This window comes from Gopherus flavomarginatus, chromosome 10 (genome assembly GCF_025201925.1).
Source record: "Gopherus flavomarginatus isolate rGopFla2 chromosome 10, rGopFla2.mat.asm, whole genome shotgun sequence".
Lineage (NCBI taxonomy): Eukaryota > Metazoa > Chordata > Testudines > Testudinidae > Gopherus > Gopherus flavomarginatus.
Genome location: NC_066626.1, coordinates 6,079,821 through 6,101,619, shown reverse-complemented (window position 1 = coordinate 6,101,619; position 21,799 = coordinate 6,079,821). Strand labels below are relative to the sequence as shown.

Here is a 21,799-nt window from a genome sequence, read left to right as displayed (position 1 = left end):
TTTTCTAGTGGTATGTTGTCCAGCCGTGGATGTTGTAAAACCAGTCCTTGTTGTAGGAGATGTTTATAGGGAAGCTCTTTTTCTATGGAGATAACTTTCCATGTTTCTCTTAGCCACCTGTCCAATGCAGAACATTGCTACTGAACAGAGAGAAGTCAATTGTAATCCATGAATCTAATCATCTCACCAGTTTCTTTTCTTTACAGTTAATTACTTTCAGCACATAACCTTCATTGGGAAGCTCAGCTGGCTCATAGAACATCAAACCATGCTGGCTTTCCATTAGAAAACACCATTTTAATTGTGGACGCTTTCCCTAAGGATACATCGAAAAACTCAGCTGACCACAATCTCCAACGTAAGGTAATAACCCCCTCTCTGAAGAAACATATCTGCTATTGGGCACCTGGGGTATGGTTTTGGCACAGCAGCCTTTAGAAGGTCATAGTAAAACAGTGACCAGAAAGGCTCTGAAATAGACTTTGGGACAGTTCCTTTTGGGTAAAGGCAATGGTGGCTTGTGACTCTTTTGACAAGTGAGGCACAAATCACACACTAGTTATTTCTCCCCTTGCCGCATGTATAATTTAACAGTTCTTAAAATATTCCTTATTTATAGAAAGGAAGCAGCGGATGGACCTGAGAGCTGGAGCTGCTGCCACTGTCCGGGCCAGTGTGGGGTGGAGCACAAGGTGGCTCTGAGGCTTGGTGGCAGCTTCTCATTTGCACACACCCAGCCTGCCCTCTGTGGGAGGGGACTGGAGAGGTGCAGGTGCAGGCCCCATCTCTGCCACCTGAAAACCTCCTGTAGCCTGGGCTTAACTGCTACAATACTGTTGTGGCCTCACCAAGGAGTGATAACCACAGCAAGGCTCCCGTAAAGTGGCGTGGTAAATTACATGGTAACAAGGCAGCCTCTTGAGGCGCTATTAGCTTACCAAGATTTGATCCTTTCACAGCACTGTGTTGCACCATTTGAGAGCGTGAATTGGGACATTCAAATCAAATCATAATTTGTCCGTACATCTGTATGTATTTATCAATTAAAAAGAATATGTAAAATGTATTTTGTAGCTTTTTGGGATTCTTGGTTAAGGCTGTTATCTCATTTTCCTGGGCTGATGAGCCATCTGTGGATGCGGGCTTTAATTGTCTTATCCATCCATACCTTTGTATCCTCAGATTAGATATTGCAATGTGCTCTGCATTAAACTCCAGCCTACCTTTATTTTCAACCACTGAAGTTGGTGCAGAATGCAATAGCAATTGTCTTGCTGGATGCAATGGCGTCTGTACTCCAGGACCTGCACTGGTCTCCAGAAGGCATTCAAGTGGTTGTTTTTGTCCTGCATACATATAGAGATGGCTGCCTTTCTGTTTTTGCCATATAGTCCTGCAGTTGTAGTCAATGGAGACACTTAAGCTGGGATCTCCTTGCCCCCTAACATACATGCACTCCCAGGGTACCTCTACACTGGAGCTAGAGATGTCATTGCCAGCTTGGATAGACCCACAGGTGCTAGCTTTGATTGAGCCAGTGTGCTAAAAATAGCAGTATCATCACAGCAAAATGGGCAGTGGGACAGGTTAGCCATCCCAGATAGAATCTGTTCTGAAGCCCCAACATATGTACTCAGGTTACCTAGCCTATCCTGCTGCCCGTGCAGCCATGGTTATGCTGCTATTCTTAGCATGCTGGTTTGTGTCTGTCTGAGCTGAAAATCATACTTCCAGCTCCAGTGTAGACAGAGACAAGGCTGCGGAAGGACCGGTTGTCTCTCTGACCTTCTCTCTTCTACCTTTTCTGTCCAGAATAATCCTAATTTGTTGACCTTCAGGGTGCATTGCAATAACTAGATATCTGCTAGGGTTTCTGGGGTGGTCTGTGGGGAAGTTAGGTGCAGCTGGATGGGGTACATTTTGCTTAGTGGACAGTTTTTAAGTTAGGCCAGGAAGTTAAGAAGAACAATGTGGATTATATATTCCTCTGTGAAGATCACACTGTCAGGGTGTCTAGAACATGTTGTATAGGTGTTAATATCTATGAAAATAAAATGACTGTTGCAGTAACCAGTTCCCATGTAATGAATTGGACCAATATAAGTCTGATGTAGGATTGATTTTGGGTTAGTTTATGGTTAACTCAACTTGGGTCTTTTGAACATGATTCTGATCTGTCATACCACAGGGTAAATCAGGAACAAGGCCACTGATCTCTGTGCAGTTATTTAAGTGTAAACTGGTGAGAGGTCAGAATTGGTCCTTTATTCATGTTTGTGGTCTTGAGGTCAGAATTTATTGGGATTTGGAATATTCATCTCTTTCCAAAGCCAGTGCTTGTGTAGCTCTACGGGGCCCTTTCTCCACACTTGGGCCAAACTGACCACCGGTGAATATTTTCGTTGACTTAAACAGAAAATGGGTTGGTGTCATTCTAAGGTGCGTTCCTTGGCTATAATCTCTTTTGGATTTAGTCTGAAGATCAACTGAGATTTAGGTCAATGGTGTAAAGATTTTGTTATGCATAATCACTTGTATAAGCAAAAAGTGCTAAACTTTAGATAAGTAACATTGTGCTTACCATGTCAGAGCTGAAATTCCATCTGCTGTGTATGTCTCTGCAGGAGCTGATGAAGTGAAAGTTTTTACATTCTGGCAAGATTCTCTGGAATGGAGTTGACTGATCAGTAACCAAAACTGCTTGTTGAATGTTCTTTGTAATTTGAGGTTGATCAGCTCTTCTTTTGAGGCATAGTGACTGGTTTAATATGGGCAAGGCTTGTTTATTCTGCATAATGGAAACTCTTGATACTTTAATGAATGCCAACGGGAATGAATCTCTACGGGCCCAATTCTGCTATCCTTACTTTGCAAGTAGTCCCATTGATATTAACAAGTTTCTATTACATTGTTACTCTTACATAAGAAGCTGCCTTGAAATGTCCAACCAAATTTTGTTTAATTTTTGGCAAAAGGAAGGAAACGTTGGCAAAACTTGTTTAAAAATGTTCCCTTCATAAAATGGTGCTCATAGTTTTTTCAACTAGCTGTGTACCTGTGAAATGACTAAAACATTAACCAGACATTCCAGTTGGTTTAGAACATTCTCAGATGTGTTTCTTGTGGTACCTATACATTACTTGGAGCACAATTGCTTAGTGCAGTATATAATTTTTGCTTAGCATTGCTGGTGAGTGTGATGCCAGATACAGAAGCATTGCTAGAAATATTTGCTTGATCGCCATTCGGCATGATGTTAAAGAATGGTACTTAAGTATTTGGCTGGTTCTTGATGTATGCATGGTAGTTGCAAAACATAGACCTGCCTGAGAGCATCCTTTAATGATTGTAAATGCACTACTGTTTGCTGCATAGCAACTGGAGAGTAGAACTGGGGGGAATCTATGCTAGGAGCAGTCAGTGACTGCCTTTCCCCTAGGACACCAAGAGATATACCAGTTGGTCTCAGCAGGCCGCTCACCATCTGCCACTCTATTGTGTCTCCACATGGCCTAAACTTTGTTTTGACCATTAGTGTGTTCCCCACTACTACAATATTTTAAACAAAACTATTGTAAACAATACCTGAGAGGTACCGCAAAGTGCTTCTCTGAATTGAGCCTATATCTATCTATCTATCTATCTATCTGTCTAGATAGATATATAAAATATGGTGCAATCATAGAAGATTAAGGTTGGAAGAGATCTCAGGGGGTTGTGTAGTCCAACTCCCTGCTCAAAGCAGGACCAACCCCCAACTATGCAATCATGTATTCAACCATGCCCTGTAGCCACAGCTTGGAAATATGGATCTTGTCACCATTGTTGGGAACACTGAAAACTTCAGAAGTGAGCTAGGGCCAGAGGTAGAAATGAAATGGAATTGAAATGGGGGTGGGGAGGGAAAAACAGTAATGACTTACCTCATAGGTCTGTTGTGAAGATCGCTCCAGTAATGTCTGTAAGGCACTTTGTGCTTGAAAAGTGCATAGATAAGTGCTAAGTACTTTCCCACACTTCTTCACTTGTAATCTTTTGTCATTGTTATACTTGCATGTGGTTTTTTCCCTCAGTGCAGCATAGAAATGCAGTGTCTGAGCTGGAGACAAGATGAAACACATATATTGTCCCCAGTGGTTATGAAGGGATTGTTTTTCTTCTTCATTGTTACCACACAAGTGGGCAGAAGTCACACAAGTTGTTACCTCTTAAACTAAGTTACAACAATTTGGATAAAAAGGGAAGAAATGGGCCGTTATTGCCTACAGCTATAAAAGGGGACATAGGAAACAGGTCATAGATGGCAAATTAGATGGAATGTGAATTTTTTATGAATTAAAGTGGCTGTTTTCTTCCCTGGTTATGAGCTGAAGTGCTAGCAGACTGGAGCCAGAGCATAAGTGACATAGAAATTTTCATAGTTTGATTTCTATTACAAATAAGGTTCCTACAAAAGGATAAAATTGCTTCTGGAAGAGTCTTTTATATTTGATTTATTTAAATCAGTGTAATAAGCCTTGTATTACAGAGCATCTTGGACACTGAGTGTTAGTAAACTGTGTAGTAAAAACAGAAATATATTTTTATATATTGTGATGGGGCAAGGCGAGATGGCTACAGAAAAGTAGTGGGAGATAGATATATTAGCACCAGGTTAAACAAATCCCTGGTACCAGGAAAAGTAAATGGCAGCTGTTCCAGGTCAATTAAGATACCTGGGGCCAATTAAGAGCTTTCCAGAAGGCAGGGAGGTTGCTAGGTTGATTGGGACACCTGAAGCCAATCAGGGGTTGGCTGAAACTAGTTAAAAACCTCACAGTTAGTTAGGTGGGTGCACATGTCAGGAGCTGTGTGAAGTTGTGCTATTGGACAGACTGAGCTGTATGCACTATATCAGGCACAAGGAAGGAGGCCATGAGGTAAGGGTGAAGTGGAGCTTGAGGAAGTGAAGGCTGCTGTGGGGAAGTAGCCCAGGGAATTGTATGTGTCCTGTTCCTAAAAGGTCAGCTACCATAGCTGAAACTATTAAGGTCCTTGGGCTGGAGCCCGAAGTAGAGGGTGGGCCTGGGCTCTCCCATTTTGCCCCCTGATTAATCACTGAGACTGGGAGACAACAGAGACTGTGCAAGGGAGGATAGCTTCTCCTCACCTCCCTCGCTGGCTATGATGAAAATGGCTCAGTAGACTGTGACCCTTGTCTCTAGAGAGAGAAGAGTTAAGTGGAGGGTCACAGTGAGCCTCTGAGGTTAGTGAAATCCGTCAGGAAACGCAGAGACAAGAGATAGAGCTTTGTACATATATTGTGACAATGTAATATGTCAGGTTTATCATGGTAGTGCATGGGGCCAATGGATACCATTGTGATAGGCACGATACGGCAATGAAAGAGCTTGCTATCAATACTGACAAGCCAAAGACTAGAGTGAAGGGGTATAACCCCTTTCAGAGCCAACAATGCGATGGTAGCAAATGTCAAGTGAGTTCTGACCTGTACTTTCGTTTTGATTTGTTTAAACCCTTTTAGAGGATTGTGTTTGGAGGAGCTTGTCTAGCTGGAAAGACGAAGGGAGGAGATGGGAGTGGTTGAAGCAAACAGCCAGTGAGTACAAGACTATCTAGAGGGAAGTAGGTGGAAAGCAGTCCTGAGATGATCACTGCCTTGTTAAAATGGCTTTCTGCAGTTGCCAGGCTGGGTAGTGAAAGAGGCTGTTTGTAGGACTCCGGCCTTGTTGTAGAAGTTGATATGTAGCCTTCCTCCCTGGGCTACTCATTCAGTTGCTTGATCTCCCCCCATCCCCTGGCTCCATATCCAGTCTCTGCCTAGCCAGTCCCAGACTTCCTCCATCTCCCACATCAGGTTCTTGTCCCCTCTGCATTTAAGTCAAGCAACTGGCACCTTCCTCTTTAAACTGCCTGGGTGCCAGGTAATTGAGGGCTCTCTGTGGTCAGTTCCAGTGCTTGTCTCTACTCCAGCCCGCAGCATTCGAGAGCTGCAATTACAGGGAAAGTCCTAGTGAGCCCTTACGTCATTGAACTGGAGCGTGCATGGTCCTGTTTGTAGGAGCTGAGGTCTAAAATGTACAGCCAGGATCTCAGTCGGGTGCTGTGTGATGAGTTGAGAGTGTCTACACAGACACTGCATCAACCTAACTACATTGACCTAAGTGCCGGCGCATCTCACAGAGATGGAGTTATTAAGCCGGTGTAGTGAGGAACTTGCATCAGCAGGAGCAACACAGTAGTGTAGACACTTACAGAGTTAGTTTAACGTTTTGTCGACCTAACTCTGTAGTGTAGACCTGTCCTAAAACCCAAAGGACTCTCAGGAGAGAAGAGGAAACTTCCATGAGTGCAGTTGTTTGGTGTTTTTTTTTCCCCCCTTAGATCTGTATGTCTCTCTGTCTAGGAGTAAAGCATGTGTGGTTTAGAGGTAGCTTTGCAGAGACTCCGTTACTTGATTTAATGGTGACAAAGTCCCTGATGTGTGAAACAGTAACTTGGGGTACCCACAAAGGTGGAGCTCTAGAGGTGGCATGCAAGAGTGACTGAGAAGACTTGGGAGTGTGTGTCTTCATCGATCTTGAGGCCTATCGCAGCTGGGCACCCCCTCCCAAGAAGGAGGTGCCAGCACTGGAGTCTGTACCCCAGGAGTGTGCCTGAAAGGCCAGAGAAAGAGACAGCACATGAACGCTGCTCAGAGTCAGTAAGCTTAAAAGCGCATGGGATCCAAAGGTTTGTTTTGCGTACAGCCTGGGGTGAGTGTGGATAAGGGGAAACTCAGTCAGGGCTGTAACAACTGGTATTGGACGAATGACCTCATACATTATGTGGTATTTGTAGTGTGAGCTGAAAGACCGTTATCAGTGGAGACACTGGACTCAGCAGAGAACCAGAGAATGGCCTCCTACCCAGAAGTCCCTCAATGGCCAACATCAAGTCCACTCTTTAACATATTCTGGTTCTTTCTAATAATCAGAGGACCAGAACTCTATTAGCCTAACTTATCTCCACTGGATTGCTGCTTCTTGTTGTTCATGGCTTCTTGCAATCTTAGTGTGTGTTTGTTTGTTAAAGGAGGTTTCAAATTTCCATTTTATTGTTGTTGAGTGAATATTCATGGTAAAATTAATGCAGCTTTAGGGGATTCATATGGATATGCACAATCTGACAACTGTAGAAATACTGAAAAATAACTATCATTCTGAAGTAGAAACCTATATCAGTGGGAAATACTTGTAAAGCCGAATCTTACTATGTTGCTAGCTTTAAAAAAACATGCTAAGTCATGCCTTGCTGCGTATTATTCCTTGCATGTTAGTATATGTTTTGACTCTAACATTTTAGCCATCTCTAAATGACAGTGCTTCATATCAGATACATGGGTTTTAGTTAAAAACTCATGAAACATAACAGGAGGATCTGTTAGTGACCCCTGTATTTAGATTTCCTAACATGTTCCATTATTATAGTGGTGGGCCAGCCAGGGCCAGTGCAAGGATGTTTCGCGCCCTAGGTGAAATTTCCACCTTGCGCCCTCCCCACCCGCACCTTTGCCTTGATGCCCCACCCGCGGCAGCTCCCTCCCTCCGCCCTGAGGCATCCCGCCACCCTAGCTCACCCCTGCCCCGCCTCCTCCCCGAGCACGCCGTCGCTGCTTCACTTCTCCCGCCTCCCAGGCTTGCGGCACCAAGCAGCTTAGGTGCCGCAAGGCTGGGAGCAGGACCGGCGCTAGGGGTTTGAGCGCCCTAGGCGCACGGCAATTTCGCCGCCCCACGCGCTGGTCCCGTGGCTCCGCTGGAGCTGCCACAGTGGTGCCTGCGGAGGGTCCGGTGCTCCGCGGCTCCGGTGGAGCTGCCGCAGTGGTGCCTGCGGGCGGTCCACCGGAGCCGCGCGAGCAGCCGACCGTCCGCAGGCACCACTGCGGCAGCTCCACTGTGTGTGGCGGGGTGGCTCTGTGTACAGCTCGGGCTCCATACCCAAGGAAGCGTATAGCCCTCCAGTAAGCTGCTGTCTGATATGGACACAGCAGCAGAGGGTACCAGACAAGGAGCAACTTTTTTATGCGCTAATGACTTCTGCAGTGCTAATGGTGAATGGGACAGGAAGGGAAGGGTGCGTGGGAAATGCTGGCAGGGAGCTATATGTGGTGGTGGTGGGGAGGGGCTAGCAGGGAGCTATATGTGGTGGTGGTGGGGAGGGGGAGACAAACTCCCCAGGAGCTGGCGGTAGCCCCTGGCAATTATCTGCATGCCCTCCTGCTTAATTCACTGTGGTGAGGGTTGCTGTGCTGAACAGTGGAGAGATTAGTAGGAGCAGCTTGCCAGAGTTGTGGTGGTGATATGAGGACAGCTGGAGGGCCCCTGCTTCTCTGGGGAGGGGTTCTGAGCCCCTTTCCCTCCCCCACCCCTTGTGTGTGATCCAAGGAAAGAGGTGCCTGTCTGCTTAGAGAGCCTGGATGCCTCATTTCAGAAGTGGGGTCATAGCCGTGCATAGGGGTCCTCTTGCCGCGAGGATTGTCAGCAGCATAGTGGGGTGTGGGTGGTCGGTAGGTGCGTGAAGGTAGTGTGAGATGGGGAGTGGCTGGTGTGGGAGAAGGCGCTGTGAAGCTGAGCGGGTGTGATGTATGTTTGTCTGAGTCTCGGGCAGGTGTGGGTAGCTCCTGCTCAGTACAGCTCACTGAAATGCAATGTTTGCCTTAGCAAAGAGGAGGCATTTGACTCTGTCCTACAGTGGTCACGTGGCCCATCCCCACAGTGTTCTGCAGCAGCTGCAAAAGAACAGTGAGTGTGTGTGCCAGGAGTATATTGGGACATGGCTCAAAGAGGGCAAAGTTAAGGCTTTGTTATCCCTCAACTCTTTAGTTCCTGTTTTTCAGATGTTTGGGTTTCACTAAACTCAGTGGTTCTGAAAGGGATTGGATACCACTGGGCTAACTTTGTTAAAGCTTTTTGTTCATGACAGAAGGATTGTAGGATCTCTCTCTCTCTCTGAGAAGCTCTAATATCTCCAGTGTTTGCAGCAGGCTTCTGCTGTCAGGCAGGGGGAATCCCCTCAGGCAAGAGGGAGTTTTTTCTGTCAGGTGAAATTCCCCACAGATTCAGCAGAGTTGTAAACCATTAGATGGTGAAGCTGGCCAGAGGCTCTGAATGTTCTGAGGTGGGCTGGCATTGCTGTCCGAGCAGCAGCCCACACTGCGCTGTTTAGGGAGCTGCCAGAGTAGATGTAAGACGGGTGGGAAGAACTGGGCCTTCCTCCTCAACTCCTGAACCAGAATGCGGCCTTGTGGGGACGGCATGGGATAGGAGCTTCTCTACCTCCTGGGGGTGGTAGTGAGAGAGAGAGAGAGACCACCACATGATTCAGGAGCATTCTTAACTTCTGAGATGTGAGTGAGAGACACGGCCCAGGCTCCACCTCTTCTGGGGACACCACTTAGGGCAGGAGCTACCACACTCTGGATTCAGTTCACAGGGCCAGCAGCCCATCCCCCTCTTTGGGAGAGCAGCCCTATTCTGCTGCCAGCTAATGGAGTTAGTCCTGTGGGTCATCTGACAGCAGCCTGTGCAATGTTGAAGGTTCAGATCCTGCTGATGGTGTTATCAGCATGCGGCAGTGGAAGGTAAAAATGCCAGACTATTAAAATATATGGAGATATTCCTATCTCATAGAACTGGAAAAAGACCCTGAAAGGTCATTGAGTCCAGCCCCCTGCCTTCACTAGCAGGACTGATTTTGCCACAGTTCCCTAAGTGGCCCCTTCAAGGATTGAACTCACAACCCTGGGTTTAGCAGGCCAATGCTCAAACCACTGAACTATCCCTTTCTGTGTATATACACTATTGTGCCATAGGGATCATCAGGAACCTGACACTGAGAGGAAAGATGGTGCAGTGGTTAGTGTGCTAGCCTGGGACTCTGAAGACCCATGTTCAATTCCTTGTGCTGATGCAGATTCCCCTGTGGGACACTGGGCGAGTCAGTTAAGGTATGTGTATGCTGCAGTCAGGAGGTGTGATGGCAACGCATATAGCTAGATTGAGCAGCAGGCACTTGAGTATGTTCACAGGGCCCTAGGCAGTCTGCTGCTAGCTAGATCCACACTAGGAGGGGTACATTTACATATGCTCCAATAATACTTCTGTGATGCTGGCAGGGTAGATGCCAGCTTTTGCCCAGGTTGTTAGCTAAGAGCTGACAACCCTCATAGCTGGAGACCAAATCAGGCCACCCCGTATGTTAGTTTTGCTCAAAACAGGTACTAGTATTATAAGAATGTATTTAGTCTTTAGACCCTGTGAAATGCTAGTATGTTGCTGCCTGCATTAATCTCACGTATAATGTCTATGCCCATGTGTAGCGAGGCGGTGTGGCTCCCCTCCTCCCCAGGGAGGGTTAAGCCCCGTCAATCACCCCCCAGGGCGGAACTGCTGGGAGGAAGTCCCGCCCCTCAAAGGGTCAGGTGGCAACCCGGAAGGATAAAAGCCGGGCCCCAGCCCTTAGTCAGGGCCCAGCTGCTGGCAGGAGCAGATGTGCCTGCTGACCCTCATCACCGGGAAGCCGCTGAGGCCCGCGGCCGCTGCGACAAGGAGCTGCCGGAGCCGCCCCATCCCAACTACGGCCCCGAGGAGCTGCCAGACCAGACCTGGCTGCCGTCCCGGAGGTATTCCTGGACCTACCGCCCTGCCCTGACTGGGAGGAGCCCATGGTGCTGGACGCCCCAGCGGACCAGGTAGGAACCAGGGGGGAGGCTGGAAGTAGCCCAGGGGCAGCTGACTACAGTCAGGCTGCAGAAGGCCCTGTGCCTATGTCAGTGTGTTTCGGTCAGGATCCCCACTGACCACCTGTAGCGGTGACGGCCGCTTCCAGGGCCCCGGGCTGGAACGCAGAGGAGTGGGTGGGCCTGTGTTCCCCCTGCCACCCGTAACTGGGTGGCAGACTCCCCCTCTTACCGCCTAGTGTCAAGAGCTCTGCCCTGCTCCAAAGGCCAGAGCTAACTGAACTGTGTTTGGTGCCCTGCCCGAACCAAGGGCCGGGCCCCTTTGGCTTTGCCACTGCTCTGCCCTGCTCCAAAGGCCAGAGCCGAGAAACTACAGCTGTGTTTATTGGTGCCCCGCCTGACCCGAGGGCGGGCCCCTTATTAACTGTGTAGCTGTTCGGTCCCACACACAGGGCCCGAACTGCTGGAGCGGACTGCGATCCCGAGGGCAGAAGCCCTCGGACGATGAGACGAGGCTGGCGTGGCTCCCCTCCCCCCCAGGGAGGGTTGAGCCCCGGCACCCCCTCGTCCACACCATGTTATAAGGTAATAGTTAAGTGTTTGCTCTGAAACTGTACCCCACCCCCACAGTCAGGAGAGAAACATTACCAAGTGTGAAATACTAGTTTGCCATGTGATGCTCTGTATCTTGGGGGAACACCCTACACCCCCTTGTTCATCTTTATAAAATGATTGTGTGGTATCCAGTGCAAAGTTTGTCATGTTGGGTATCTTCAGAAGGCTCATAATGCACGGAGCATTGTTGTTACAGTGATGTTATAGTAAGGTTATAGGTTAGAATTTCATGTGTATGGTTATAAGGCTGAAAATGTCTCCTCATGGCTTAAAGCAAGCCCAGGCAAAAACTCTCCAAGAACAGAGAGGTGTTCATACCTCGTCAGGGAATGGATGGAACAAACTCATCTCGGCCTCACAGGAACAATGGACACTGGCTTAGGCAGCAACAAAAGAATCTGTTAAACCCTCGAGGGAGTTACTCCCTTCCTTTGGTCAGTTTGGGACTGCGATGAGGTAATGCTCACCTGACTCTGAAGGGGGGGCGCAAAGCCAAGAGGAAGGAAAGGACATAGTAAAAGGGAGAGACATTCTGCCAGGCTCTCTCTTCCACCTACATCTACAGACACCCCCACACCACCAAGCGACTGAAACGCAGATCTAAAGGGAAAGCCTGACTGAAAAGTAACCAGCCAGCCTGTGGTGAGAAGCATCTAAGTTTGTAAGGGCACTGAAAGTGTTAAGATCGGCTTAGAATGTTTTGCTTTTATTTCATTTGACCAAATCTGACTTGTGCTTTGACTAATAATCACTTAAAATCTATCTTTATAGTTCTACCTGAAGCAGTGTGTTTGGTTTGGAGTGTATCAGAGGATCCCCTTGGCAGAACAAGCCTGATGCATATCAATTTCTTTGTTAAACTGATGAATTCATATAAGCTTGCAGCGTCCAGCATGCATAACTGGAAATTGCAAGATGGAGGCTCCTAGGGTTGTGTCTGGGACTAGTGTCATTTGCCTGCAAGTAGCTGGAGCAGCTTACATGCCAGAGGCTGTGCGTGAACAGCCCAGGAATGGAGGTTGTCCCAGCAGAGCAGGGTAAGGTTGGCTCCCAGAGCAGGGCCGTCCTTAGCCATAGGCAGCTGCCTAGGGCACCAAAAGGTCTGGGGGCACCTCTCTGCAGGGAGCCCAGACAGAGGGGAAGCAGTGGAGAATGTAAGAGCAGGGCTGCTGGGTCCTAGAGAGAGCCAAATGCAGCACAGTCTGAGGGAGGAGATTGGCTGCTGGGAAGTCACTGGGAAGGGGTAGGGGAAGGAACTCACCTGCAGGGGTGGCAGCTTATATGGGCTCAAGGTGCTCAAGCACCAGGAATATTCAAGGCTGAGGGCTGTGCTCCACCAATATTTGGAGCTGGGTTTCTCCTCTGCCCCCACCTCGGAACTTCCCTGGCTGAAAGAAAACAGCCAGTGCCTCTCCTTTGTTTGGGCTGCTTTTGCCTAAGGCTATAGAGATCATTGGGAGGCAGCCTCTTGGAGCACTGGGGGAGGGGAAGAGGAAGAGAGGAGTGGGAAGGAGGCTCACCCATGCTTGGGAGCTCTCTCCCCCGCCCCCCCCGGCACTCAGTGGCAGCAGCAGGGATGGGGAGGCCACACATGATGGCAACCCCCCTGCCCTGGTACCCATCATAGGGGAGGCAAGTGGGCTCTCTGGACCTGAGAGTCACTAGGAGCATGTGCAGTGACTGGTGCAGAGTGAGTGTGCTGCGGGTGGCGGGCAGGAGAAAGAGGAGGGGTCCCTTCCCTGGAGCTTGCTTCTGCCAATAAGGAGGGGGAGAGTCCTCTCTGGCCCCAGCCCTGGGCAGCCTGTCTGCATCCCAAGTTCCTTATCCCAAGCCCTGCCCCACCCCAGAGCCTGCACCCCCAGCACCCCAACCCTGAGCACTCTGCTGCAGTGTGAACCCCTCATCCCTAGCCCCATCCCAGAGCCCTCACTTGAGGGGGAAAAACATGCAACTTAAATTTGGTGGTCAGTTTGGAGTATCATTGTGTTTAGCACAATACTTGATTATTTTACACCCTTTAAAGTATGCAGGTATTACAAAGTGGGAATGTTAATGTTTTCTCTGAATACCATGTGGGTGCCTCAGTTTCCCCTATGCATTTCTCAAGGATCTAGATGGTGGGATAAGGCTGTGTGATTGTTGTAGAGCCCTAGAGTGCCAGTGTGATGCCTTTTGCACAGAGAGTGGCTGAAACCCTGTCTCTGGGCAACTGATGGCCTGGGTCGCTCTCCTGCAATGTGCCAACTGAAGGTGTTGGAGAACAAAGAGATCAGGTGGCCTCCTAATGCCTGGAAAAGAGACAAAGGCCAGAGGAGAGAGTGTCAGTGCCTGTTTGGACTTCCGGGAAGTGCATGGTGTGGAAGAGGATGCTGGGATGCTTTGGAACTACTCCATACAAAGCCAGTCAGGACTCTGGGGGAGCCTCCTCTCTCTGAGCATACTGTCTCCAGAGCAAGATGCTTACACCTTCCTGGGTCTGACCTCAGAGCATTCAGCACGCCCTTCCACACTGTGCGCTTTCCGCAGCAAGTCTGTCCAGGCAGGTCCTGGGGCAACCAGAGGTCCCTGCATCCCAACTCTGCAGTCAGACATGACTGTCAGCCAGCCAGTAAAACAGAAGGTTTATTAGATGACAGGATCACAGTCTAAAACAAAGCTTGTAGGTACAGAAAACAGGACCCCTCAGTCAGGTCCATCTTGGAGGGTGGGAAGCCTAGACCCAAGTTCTGGGCCTCTCCCCATTTCCCCAGCCAGCTCAAAACTGACACTCCCTCCTCTAGCCTTTGTCTCTTCTGGATCTCTTCTGATCTCTTTGTCCCCAGCACCTTCAATTGGCACCTTGCAGGGGAAACTGAGGCACCCACACAGTATTCAGAGAAAACATTTAGAACATCCCCACTTTTTCACAAGTGCAACAAAATATAATACTGTATATTGAAGCAGGCAAGTGCTGCTTCTGAGTTTACACTTTTAATTGACCATGTAATCTTGTGGTGCCAACACATTGTAGCTTCATTTTATATCTGCTTACAGGGCGACAGCGGGGGGGAGGAGGGGCGGGCACCACCATTTTGGGCACCACCAAAAATTATACAAACTTGCTGCCTATGCTCACCTGTGAGTGACTCTTTCCCTTGGCGTGAGGGCTGTCAGGGCTGTGTTGGGTGAGGTGCTGGTGGGGAGGTGAGGCTGGCTGCCTACCTGCTGAGGAATGACAGTGAAAGTAACTCTCTTCCTCGCATGCAGCCAGGATTGGAATGGTCACACACGGCTGGGCTGGGGATAGCCAGGTAGCATGTGCGAAAAATCAGGACAGGGGGTTGCAGTAGGGTGAGCAGATGTCCCACTTTTATAGAGACAGTCCCATATGTTGGGTCTTTTTCTTATATAGGCTCCTATTGCACCCCACCTCCCATCCTGATTTTTTTCATACTTGCGGTCTGGTCACCCTAGGTGGGGGTAGTTGGTGCCTATATAAGACAAAGCCCCAAATATCGAGACTGGCCCTATAAAATCCAGACATCTGGATCTGGTCACCCTAGCTGGGGAGTGCATCTCTCCCCCGGACTGGCAGTGATCCATCTCATCCAGGGGGAGCTGCACAGGGCAGGATGAGCTGCTGTGGCTCCATGGGTGCCCCGTCCCTGAGATCAGATGCTGTGCTAACTTCACCATGGTCCGTTGAGCTGGCGGTGGTGCCCATTGGTGTGTGATCAGACCTGAGGATTTGCTGTTGCTGCTCTGCACCCCAAGATGTGGATTTTGGGGTCCTGCAGTTTTCCACCTCTCCTCTTCTACTGCAGCTGTTGAACCAGCAGGCTGGGGGGGGTGAGCCAAGCATGAAAGCAGTACTGTGTTGCCATTTTGATTGTCATTGAGCAAATTTGTTTGCTAAAAGTGCTTGCTAAGAATCCTGAATTCAATTTCAATATATTTTTTTAAAAAAAATCAATATCTTAGCTAAAAACAGAAAATTAAGTTGTTCACAATTATTTGTGACAATTTTGGAATGGGGAAGAGAGTGGGCCAGTTTTCATCAGAGAAACAAAAAATGTTGACTGACTTTCCTATAGCCCTGTTACTGCTAAATAGAGCCCTCCAACAACTGTAATATGCTCATCTCCTTACTAGTGTATAGAGCAGGGGTTGGCAACCTACGGCACATGTGCCAAAGGTGGCATGTGAGCTGATTTTTGATGACACGCAGTGGTGGGCTGAATGGCTCAGCACACCGCTGCTCTGGGATTCCGACTGCTGCCCCATTGCCACTCAGGGTCCCAGCTGCCAGCCCCACTCAGCACCCGCTGCTGGCCTGGAGACCCCCAAGGAACCCCAGGCTGGCAGCAGGCTGAGCAGGCTGGCGGCTGAGACCCTAGCTGAGCCACTCAACCCACTGTTGGCCTGGGGTTCTATTCACTCAGCTGGCAACGGGCTGAGTGGGACTAAATTCAATGAAATAGGAAAACAAGAGCCACTAATGACGAAGTGCAAGAACCTAGAGCAGTGGTCACCAACCTTTTTCGTCTGGCGTGCGCCAGACGAATGACCGTGGTGGTGGACGAGCATCCGCCGAAATGCTGCCTAAATTCGACAGCAAGCAGTGTCATCCAGAGGCATTGGCACCAAAATGCCACCGAATTTCGGCGACATTTCTGCAGATGCTCGTCCTCCGGCCAGTATGTGGGTGCACTGAGAAGCCCCTGTGGGTGCCATGGCACCTGCGGGCACCACATTGTGGATCCCTGACCTAGAGAGCCTCCTGAAGCATGGTGGTGATTTTGATTTTAAATGGACTTGAACTGTACAAAGAACTGAGTTGTTGCCACATGCAGAATCAGTGATGGACATTGTACAGTTTATTCATACCAGCAAACTTGCCACTCATCTTCTACTGACAATTCCTGTAACAGTAGCATCAGGAGAATAGAGTTTCTCAAAACTAAAGCTCATTAAAAACTATCTGCACTCTACTATGAGTCAGGAACCTTGACTGGTCTTGCTATTCTTACAATTGAACAAGACATCACTTTGTCTTTGTCATACGATGACATTATTACTGATTTTGCAGCCAAAAAAGCCAGAAAGACTGCTTTTAATTAAAAACTAATCCTTGTTTCAATACCTCTTCATATAAATTTCCAATAAAAGGTTGACAAATTTAAAAAAATATTATTTGCATCATTCTGTCAAATCAGAATTTTTTCTATAGTGCGACTTTTTAGTGTTAGTTCATCAGTATTACAGTGTGCTTAATTAAGTTAAACTGGTTTTAGTAACATGCCTGTGGCAAGTTTTCCAATACTGTAAGCTTATGTTTGTGTTGCTAAGAGCAAGACAGGCACAGGGGCACCAGTTTAATAATCCCGCCTAGGGCACCATAAATCCTAAGGACGGCCCTGTCCCAGAGTCAAGGATTGGAGAGGCCTAAAAGCTCACCGGTCTGGATAACACCAGAGGGGAACGTCACCCGTGCGTTGCATGAAGAGGAGATGTACACGTGAACTCACCTCATCATCTTGAAGTCGGCGTATTTTGGGTGGTTGAACTGTGAAGGGCTGGAGACACTAAGCTCAAGACAGAGATCCCCAGGGGCTGCCCCTTGGGGCTGCCCAGAAATTCACTTTGAATTGACAGATCACTACAGCTCTGTCACTCTTAGGATTTAGATTGTAACTCATCTCTGTGTGTGTTTGCTTGCTTTAGCCTGTAAATAATTATCGTATTCCTTTTTCCTAGTTAACAAACCTTTAGGTAGCTTGTTACAGGATTGGCTACAGGAGTCATCTTTGATGTAAGATCTAGGGTAAGTGACTGTTCTTTTGGGACTGGAAGCAACCTGAATGTGGTGTGATTTTTGGTGTAAGTGACCATTCATCACCAAGTCCAGTCTGTCCAGGTGACAAGGGAGACTAGCGAGTCTAAGGGGACTGTCTGTCTCTCCACGGTAAGAGTGCTATAGTGATCCAGGAGCTCACTTTCATTACTGGCTTGGTGAAATCTAATTATAGAACACACTGCCCGTTCAGGGTGTCTGCCCTGTTTTTGACAGTCTGCCCTGAGGTCAGCACTCATGGTTGAGCCCAGTTGCAGAGTAGACGCACCTTAGTGTGTCTGTGTCTCACATCCCCACCTGTAAAATGGGGATAACTAATGCTCCATTACCTCACCAGGTGGCTGTGATGTTATATATAGTCAGCATTGTGAGGTGCTCAGATAATACAGTAGTGAGGACTAGAGATCACAAGGAAACTACACTCTATGGTCTTTAACTTTAACAGGGGCTGGCAGCACACTGCAGTGGCGTTGCAGGTCACCTGAAAGTACAATTGTGTTAAATCAAACACTTGTCTTGTACCTGACACACTCCAAACAATATTGCCTCAGGTATGTACTTTTATTGTTCCCAGTGTTGTAGGGGCATACAGTATCTACTTCTGTATAACAGTGCTACGACAAATAACTGCTTCCTGCAATGTTTACATCCAGTTCAGTGCTGTATAATTTCCTGGTACACAAGGCCGACAAGGTTAGAACTCAAGCTGTGCATAAGCCTGTTTGTAGCTATTTTCAGAGATTCCACATAATGTGATCCCTATAAATACAGTTTCTTCAAGTGAGGTGGTTAGTTGAGCCTTCAAAAACCAGTGCAGCTTCATTCATTTCAGTGGAATAGTCTGAGATTTTTTGAGACAGTCTTACAGTTTAAAAAAAAAAAAGGCTGTGAAATGTGGAATAAATTCTCTTGAGATCTCAATCCTTGGCAATAAAATTTCAGTAGCATTCTCATCAGGGTTTGTCACGGTTTTTTCCCCACTTTGAACTTTAGACTTCAAGAAGTGGGGACCTGCATGATTACTTTTAAGCTTAATTACTAGCTTAAATCTGGTACACTGCCACCAGCCAGAAGTCAGTGTCTGGCACACTTTCTGTTCCCCCCAAACCCCTGGGATCTTAAAACAAAGAGGAATTAACCATCCCCCCTCTTTTCCCCCACCAATCCCTGGTGAGTTCAGACTCAATCCCTTGGATTTTAAAACAAGGAAAAATCAATCAGGTTCTTAAAAAGAAAAAACTTATCTCTGTAAAATCAGGATGGAAAATGCTTTACAGGGGTACTCAAATTCACATAGACTAGAGGGACCTCCCTCCTAGCCTTAGATTCAAAATTACAGCAAACCAAAGTAGAAATCCTCCCAGCAAAAAGACACATTTACAAGTCAAGAAAACAAACAGAAGACTAATCCAACATGCCTGACTACTACTTACAATTTTGAAACATGAAAGACTGATCCAGAAAGATTGGGAAAACCTGGGTATACATCTGGTCCCTCTTAGCCCCAAGAGCGAACAACGAACAACACAAAAAGCACAAACAAAGACTTCCTTCCACCAAGATTTGAAAGCATCTTGTCCCCCTATTGGTCCTCTGGTCAGGTGTCAGCCAGGTTACTGAGCTTCTTAACCCTTTACAGGTAAAAGACATTAACCCTTAACTATCTGTTTATGACAGGGTTCTTATCAGATTGATCTTAAAAGATAATCTTTGTGTTATCAACATAAAGATATTAGTTGACACAGATTATTGGTTTTCATAATGAGCATTTTCAGTTGAATTTGTGGCTTTCTAATAGTGCTGGTAATTGTAGAAATTAAATTGCATACTACCAATGTACGACAGAAATTGATAGCCATACTGCGAAGTGGAAACCAGTGTTTCAGCAGAGTTTATAAATACCTGGCTGCAATCATTTCTTACTCACTATCAATCACTGAATAATCTCCCTCTTGATTTCTGTGTCCTGACCTTTTCATCCACTCACCATCTCCCTTAAAAGGGAGTATGACACATGAAAAAAGGTGGGGCTTTGAATGCTGAAATATATCAAACCCTTCCTCTTGAAAAGCAATGTGTACAACAAGATTGCTGGGACAAACAGGCAGGAGACTTTGGCTGAGCGCTCTACTGGTATGTCCGTAGGGGTTGATTTTCAACAATTGCCTTTTGAGGTTTGAAGAAGAGATGGCAGTGGCTCAGGAAATGTACTTAGTAACTAATGTACTTTGTAACATTTTTCTGTTTGTAAGCTTTTCTTTTTAAGCTAAGTGGCACGATTAGACTGATGCAAATTGGCATTAGAAGCATACATTGAACTGAGAGAAACATTTTTGTGCATTGAAGTTTTCCTTGTTTAAGTTGGGACCAAGTACAGCTCCGTTTAGAAAACAGTTTGAAAAGCTGGCGTGAAGTATTAGACTTTACAAAAATTACCATTTTAAATGTAATTACCATTTCTTGTTACTTCATTTAGCTCCAGGTACAAAGATTTCACTGGAATGTACTTATTGCTGGAACCGCTATGGAAATCACAGTAACATTCTTACGCTTAAGATGATTATTCTGTTTAGTCGGTGGTATAATACCTTTCAAACTTGCTGGTTAAGAAGGTTAAGCTGTAATGGAATAGCCCATGCTATAAAAAGCTAGAGTTTGTCCATAAATATATTGCACTATAAAAAAATAAAGGGAACATATTGCTTTAGCTAGTAGGACAGTTCTCATAGACTGAAATTCTGTATTTCATACCTTTCTATATAAATGTGCGCAATACCTTTATTTCTAAGCAAAACAGGATTATGCATATGGAGCACTTCACGTAAACGATCCATAATTAGTTAGCTGCTACATTTTTCTCACAAGCTCTCTAACAGTGAAAGAAATCAGAACTCTGAAACCTAAATTAAAGATGGGGCACAGGATTTGCATTGATTCTGTCTCATCTCAAATTTTTAGTTTTGCCATAACGCAGCGAATTTTTTAAATTATTTACAAAGGCAGCGAGAGACTTAAAATCCTTTTGAGCGTTGAATGAATAATTTAAAGCTTTCATTTCCATTTAACTTCTTTTTTTAAATGCAGTTATGTCCATGGTCACTTCTCTGGGTGTTAGATTTATTGGCTGAGTTTTATATGTTGGATTGTTTAATAAATTTATCGCGTAAATACAGATGAAAATGCATTTCTCCCTGTGGAGTTTTTACCTTGAAATGTAGCTTTAAAGGAAGCTTTACCCTGAGGGGGAATTCTTGAAAGTTAAAAGCATTTGCTTTACAGGGTTGTGGGTTGGACATTAGTGGGCCAAATACTGCCAGTTTTACTCAAATAAAAGTTCAGCCCTGGTGTAACTATATGCTGATCTCACAGACTTTGGTAGTCAAGATTTTTGGCAAAACTTGCCCCAGATAGTTATCTTTTTATATAGTTCCTATGTGCTATGACATTTTATCAGATTAAAAAAAATAGTTTGGCATATGGGTACCTTCTATCTAATTAATGATGGATAATACACCAGAAGAACCAGCCTGCAAAAGCAGGACCAAAAGAGTTTTGGTAGCCTACTTTTTCTTCTGCATTTTTGAGATTTAATTTTGACGTAGTCTAGGGGTCCAGTTTTGGTCCCCTGTTTTACCAGCATAAATGTAGAGTTGTTACGGCAATAGTTACTCTGGATTTTAACCAAGTAGAGATTATCTCCCTGGGACAGAACACCCGTAAGTATGAAGGATCTGGGCAAAACATGAGTGACGAAGAGGTTTGTGTAATTATGTGCAAAGAAATACATTAAACCAGCATTCAGGTTGCATAGTGAACCACTCACAAGTTAGGAAGTGTCAGAATTCATCATCTGTGCAACCTTAATTTGGCCCCCACGTGCATATACACTACAATAATCTAATTACATGATAGCATAATAATTTTTCCACTGGACCCCTTCCGCATTCAGTGCACAGGATGGATAGTGCTTACTGACTTGGTAGCTATTCAATATTTCCTTTTATCCTCATCTTTCAGTGTGTTCAGGGACGGTGCAACCAGTAGGCAGACTTGGTGGCCAGCTAGGGCGCCAAGTGGTTGGGGGCACCAAAAAGCAGTGCGCCCCCCCCCCAGTTTTTTAAACAGCAGAGCACAAGGCTGCTGCTGCTCCCCGGCTCCAGAGGGGCTGCCCGTGGCGCAGCCAGTCCCTCTCCCCAGGGGAGCAGCCGGCAGCGGAGCAGGGAAGGGGAGGGTTTAGTGCTAGCAACTGTGCCTTCTTCCCTATGCCACGGGCCGAGCTGGGCTCCCTGCCACCCCCGGGGCTCTCAGTGCTGGCAGTGGCAGCAAGCTCAGGCGCAGGGGGGCTGGCTGCATGTGCCACTGCAGGGAGCCCAGCTTGGCTTGCAGCACAGGGAAGAAAGCACAGCTGCGCTCTACTCTTTGGGTGGATAAGCTGGGTTCTACTCCACCTGCAAGGTACCTCGCTGGTTCGTGGGGAGCCACACAGTCCCTGGCCTGGAGAATGGTGCATGTGCATGGGGAGAAGATGACCAGCCCTCTGTGGAGAAAGGCGTGGTTTGGGACTATTTAGAAAAACTGGACGAGCACAAGTCCATGGGGCTGGATGCGTTGCATCCTAGGGTGCTAAAGGAGTT

The 21,799-nt window shown here is 46.9% G+C and overlaps 1 protein-coding gene across 3 annotated transcripts in view; it reads left to right on the top strand.

The window, feature by feature from the left end:
- Positions 1-290: 290 nt before the first annotated feature.
- Positions 291-21,799, top strand: part of TRPM8 (transient receptor potential cation channel subfamily M member 8) — a 124,381-nt gene continuing 102,872 nt past the window's right edge. For 2 of the 3 annotated variants that reach the window (XM_050916480.1, XM_050916478.1), the window contains exon 1: positions 291-363. The gene's annotated coding sequence lies outside the window, so the exon portion shown is untranslated. Of the gene's footprint in view, positions 364-19,278; positions 19,299-21,799 lie in introns of those variants that run through there. The other variant, XM_050916479.1, reaches the window with a different exon arrangement.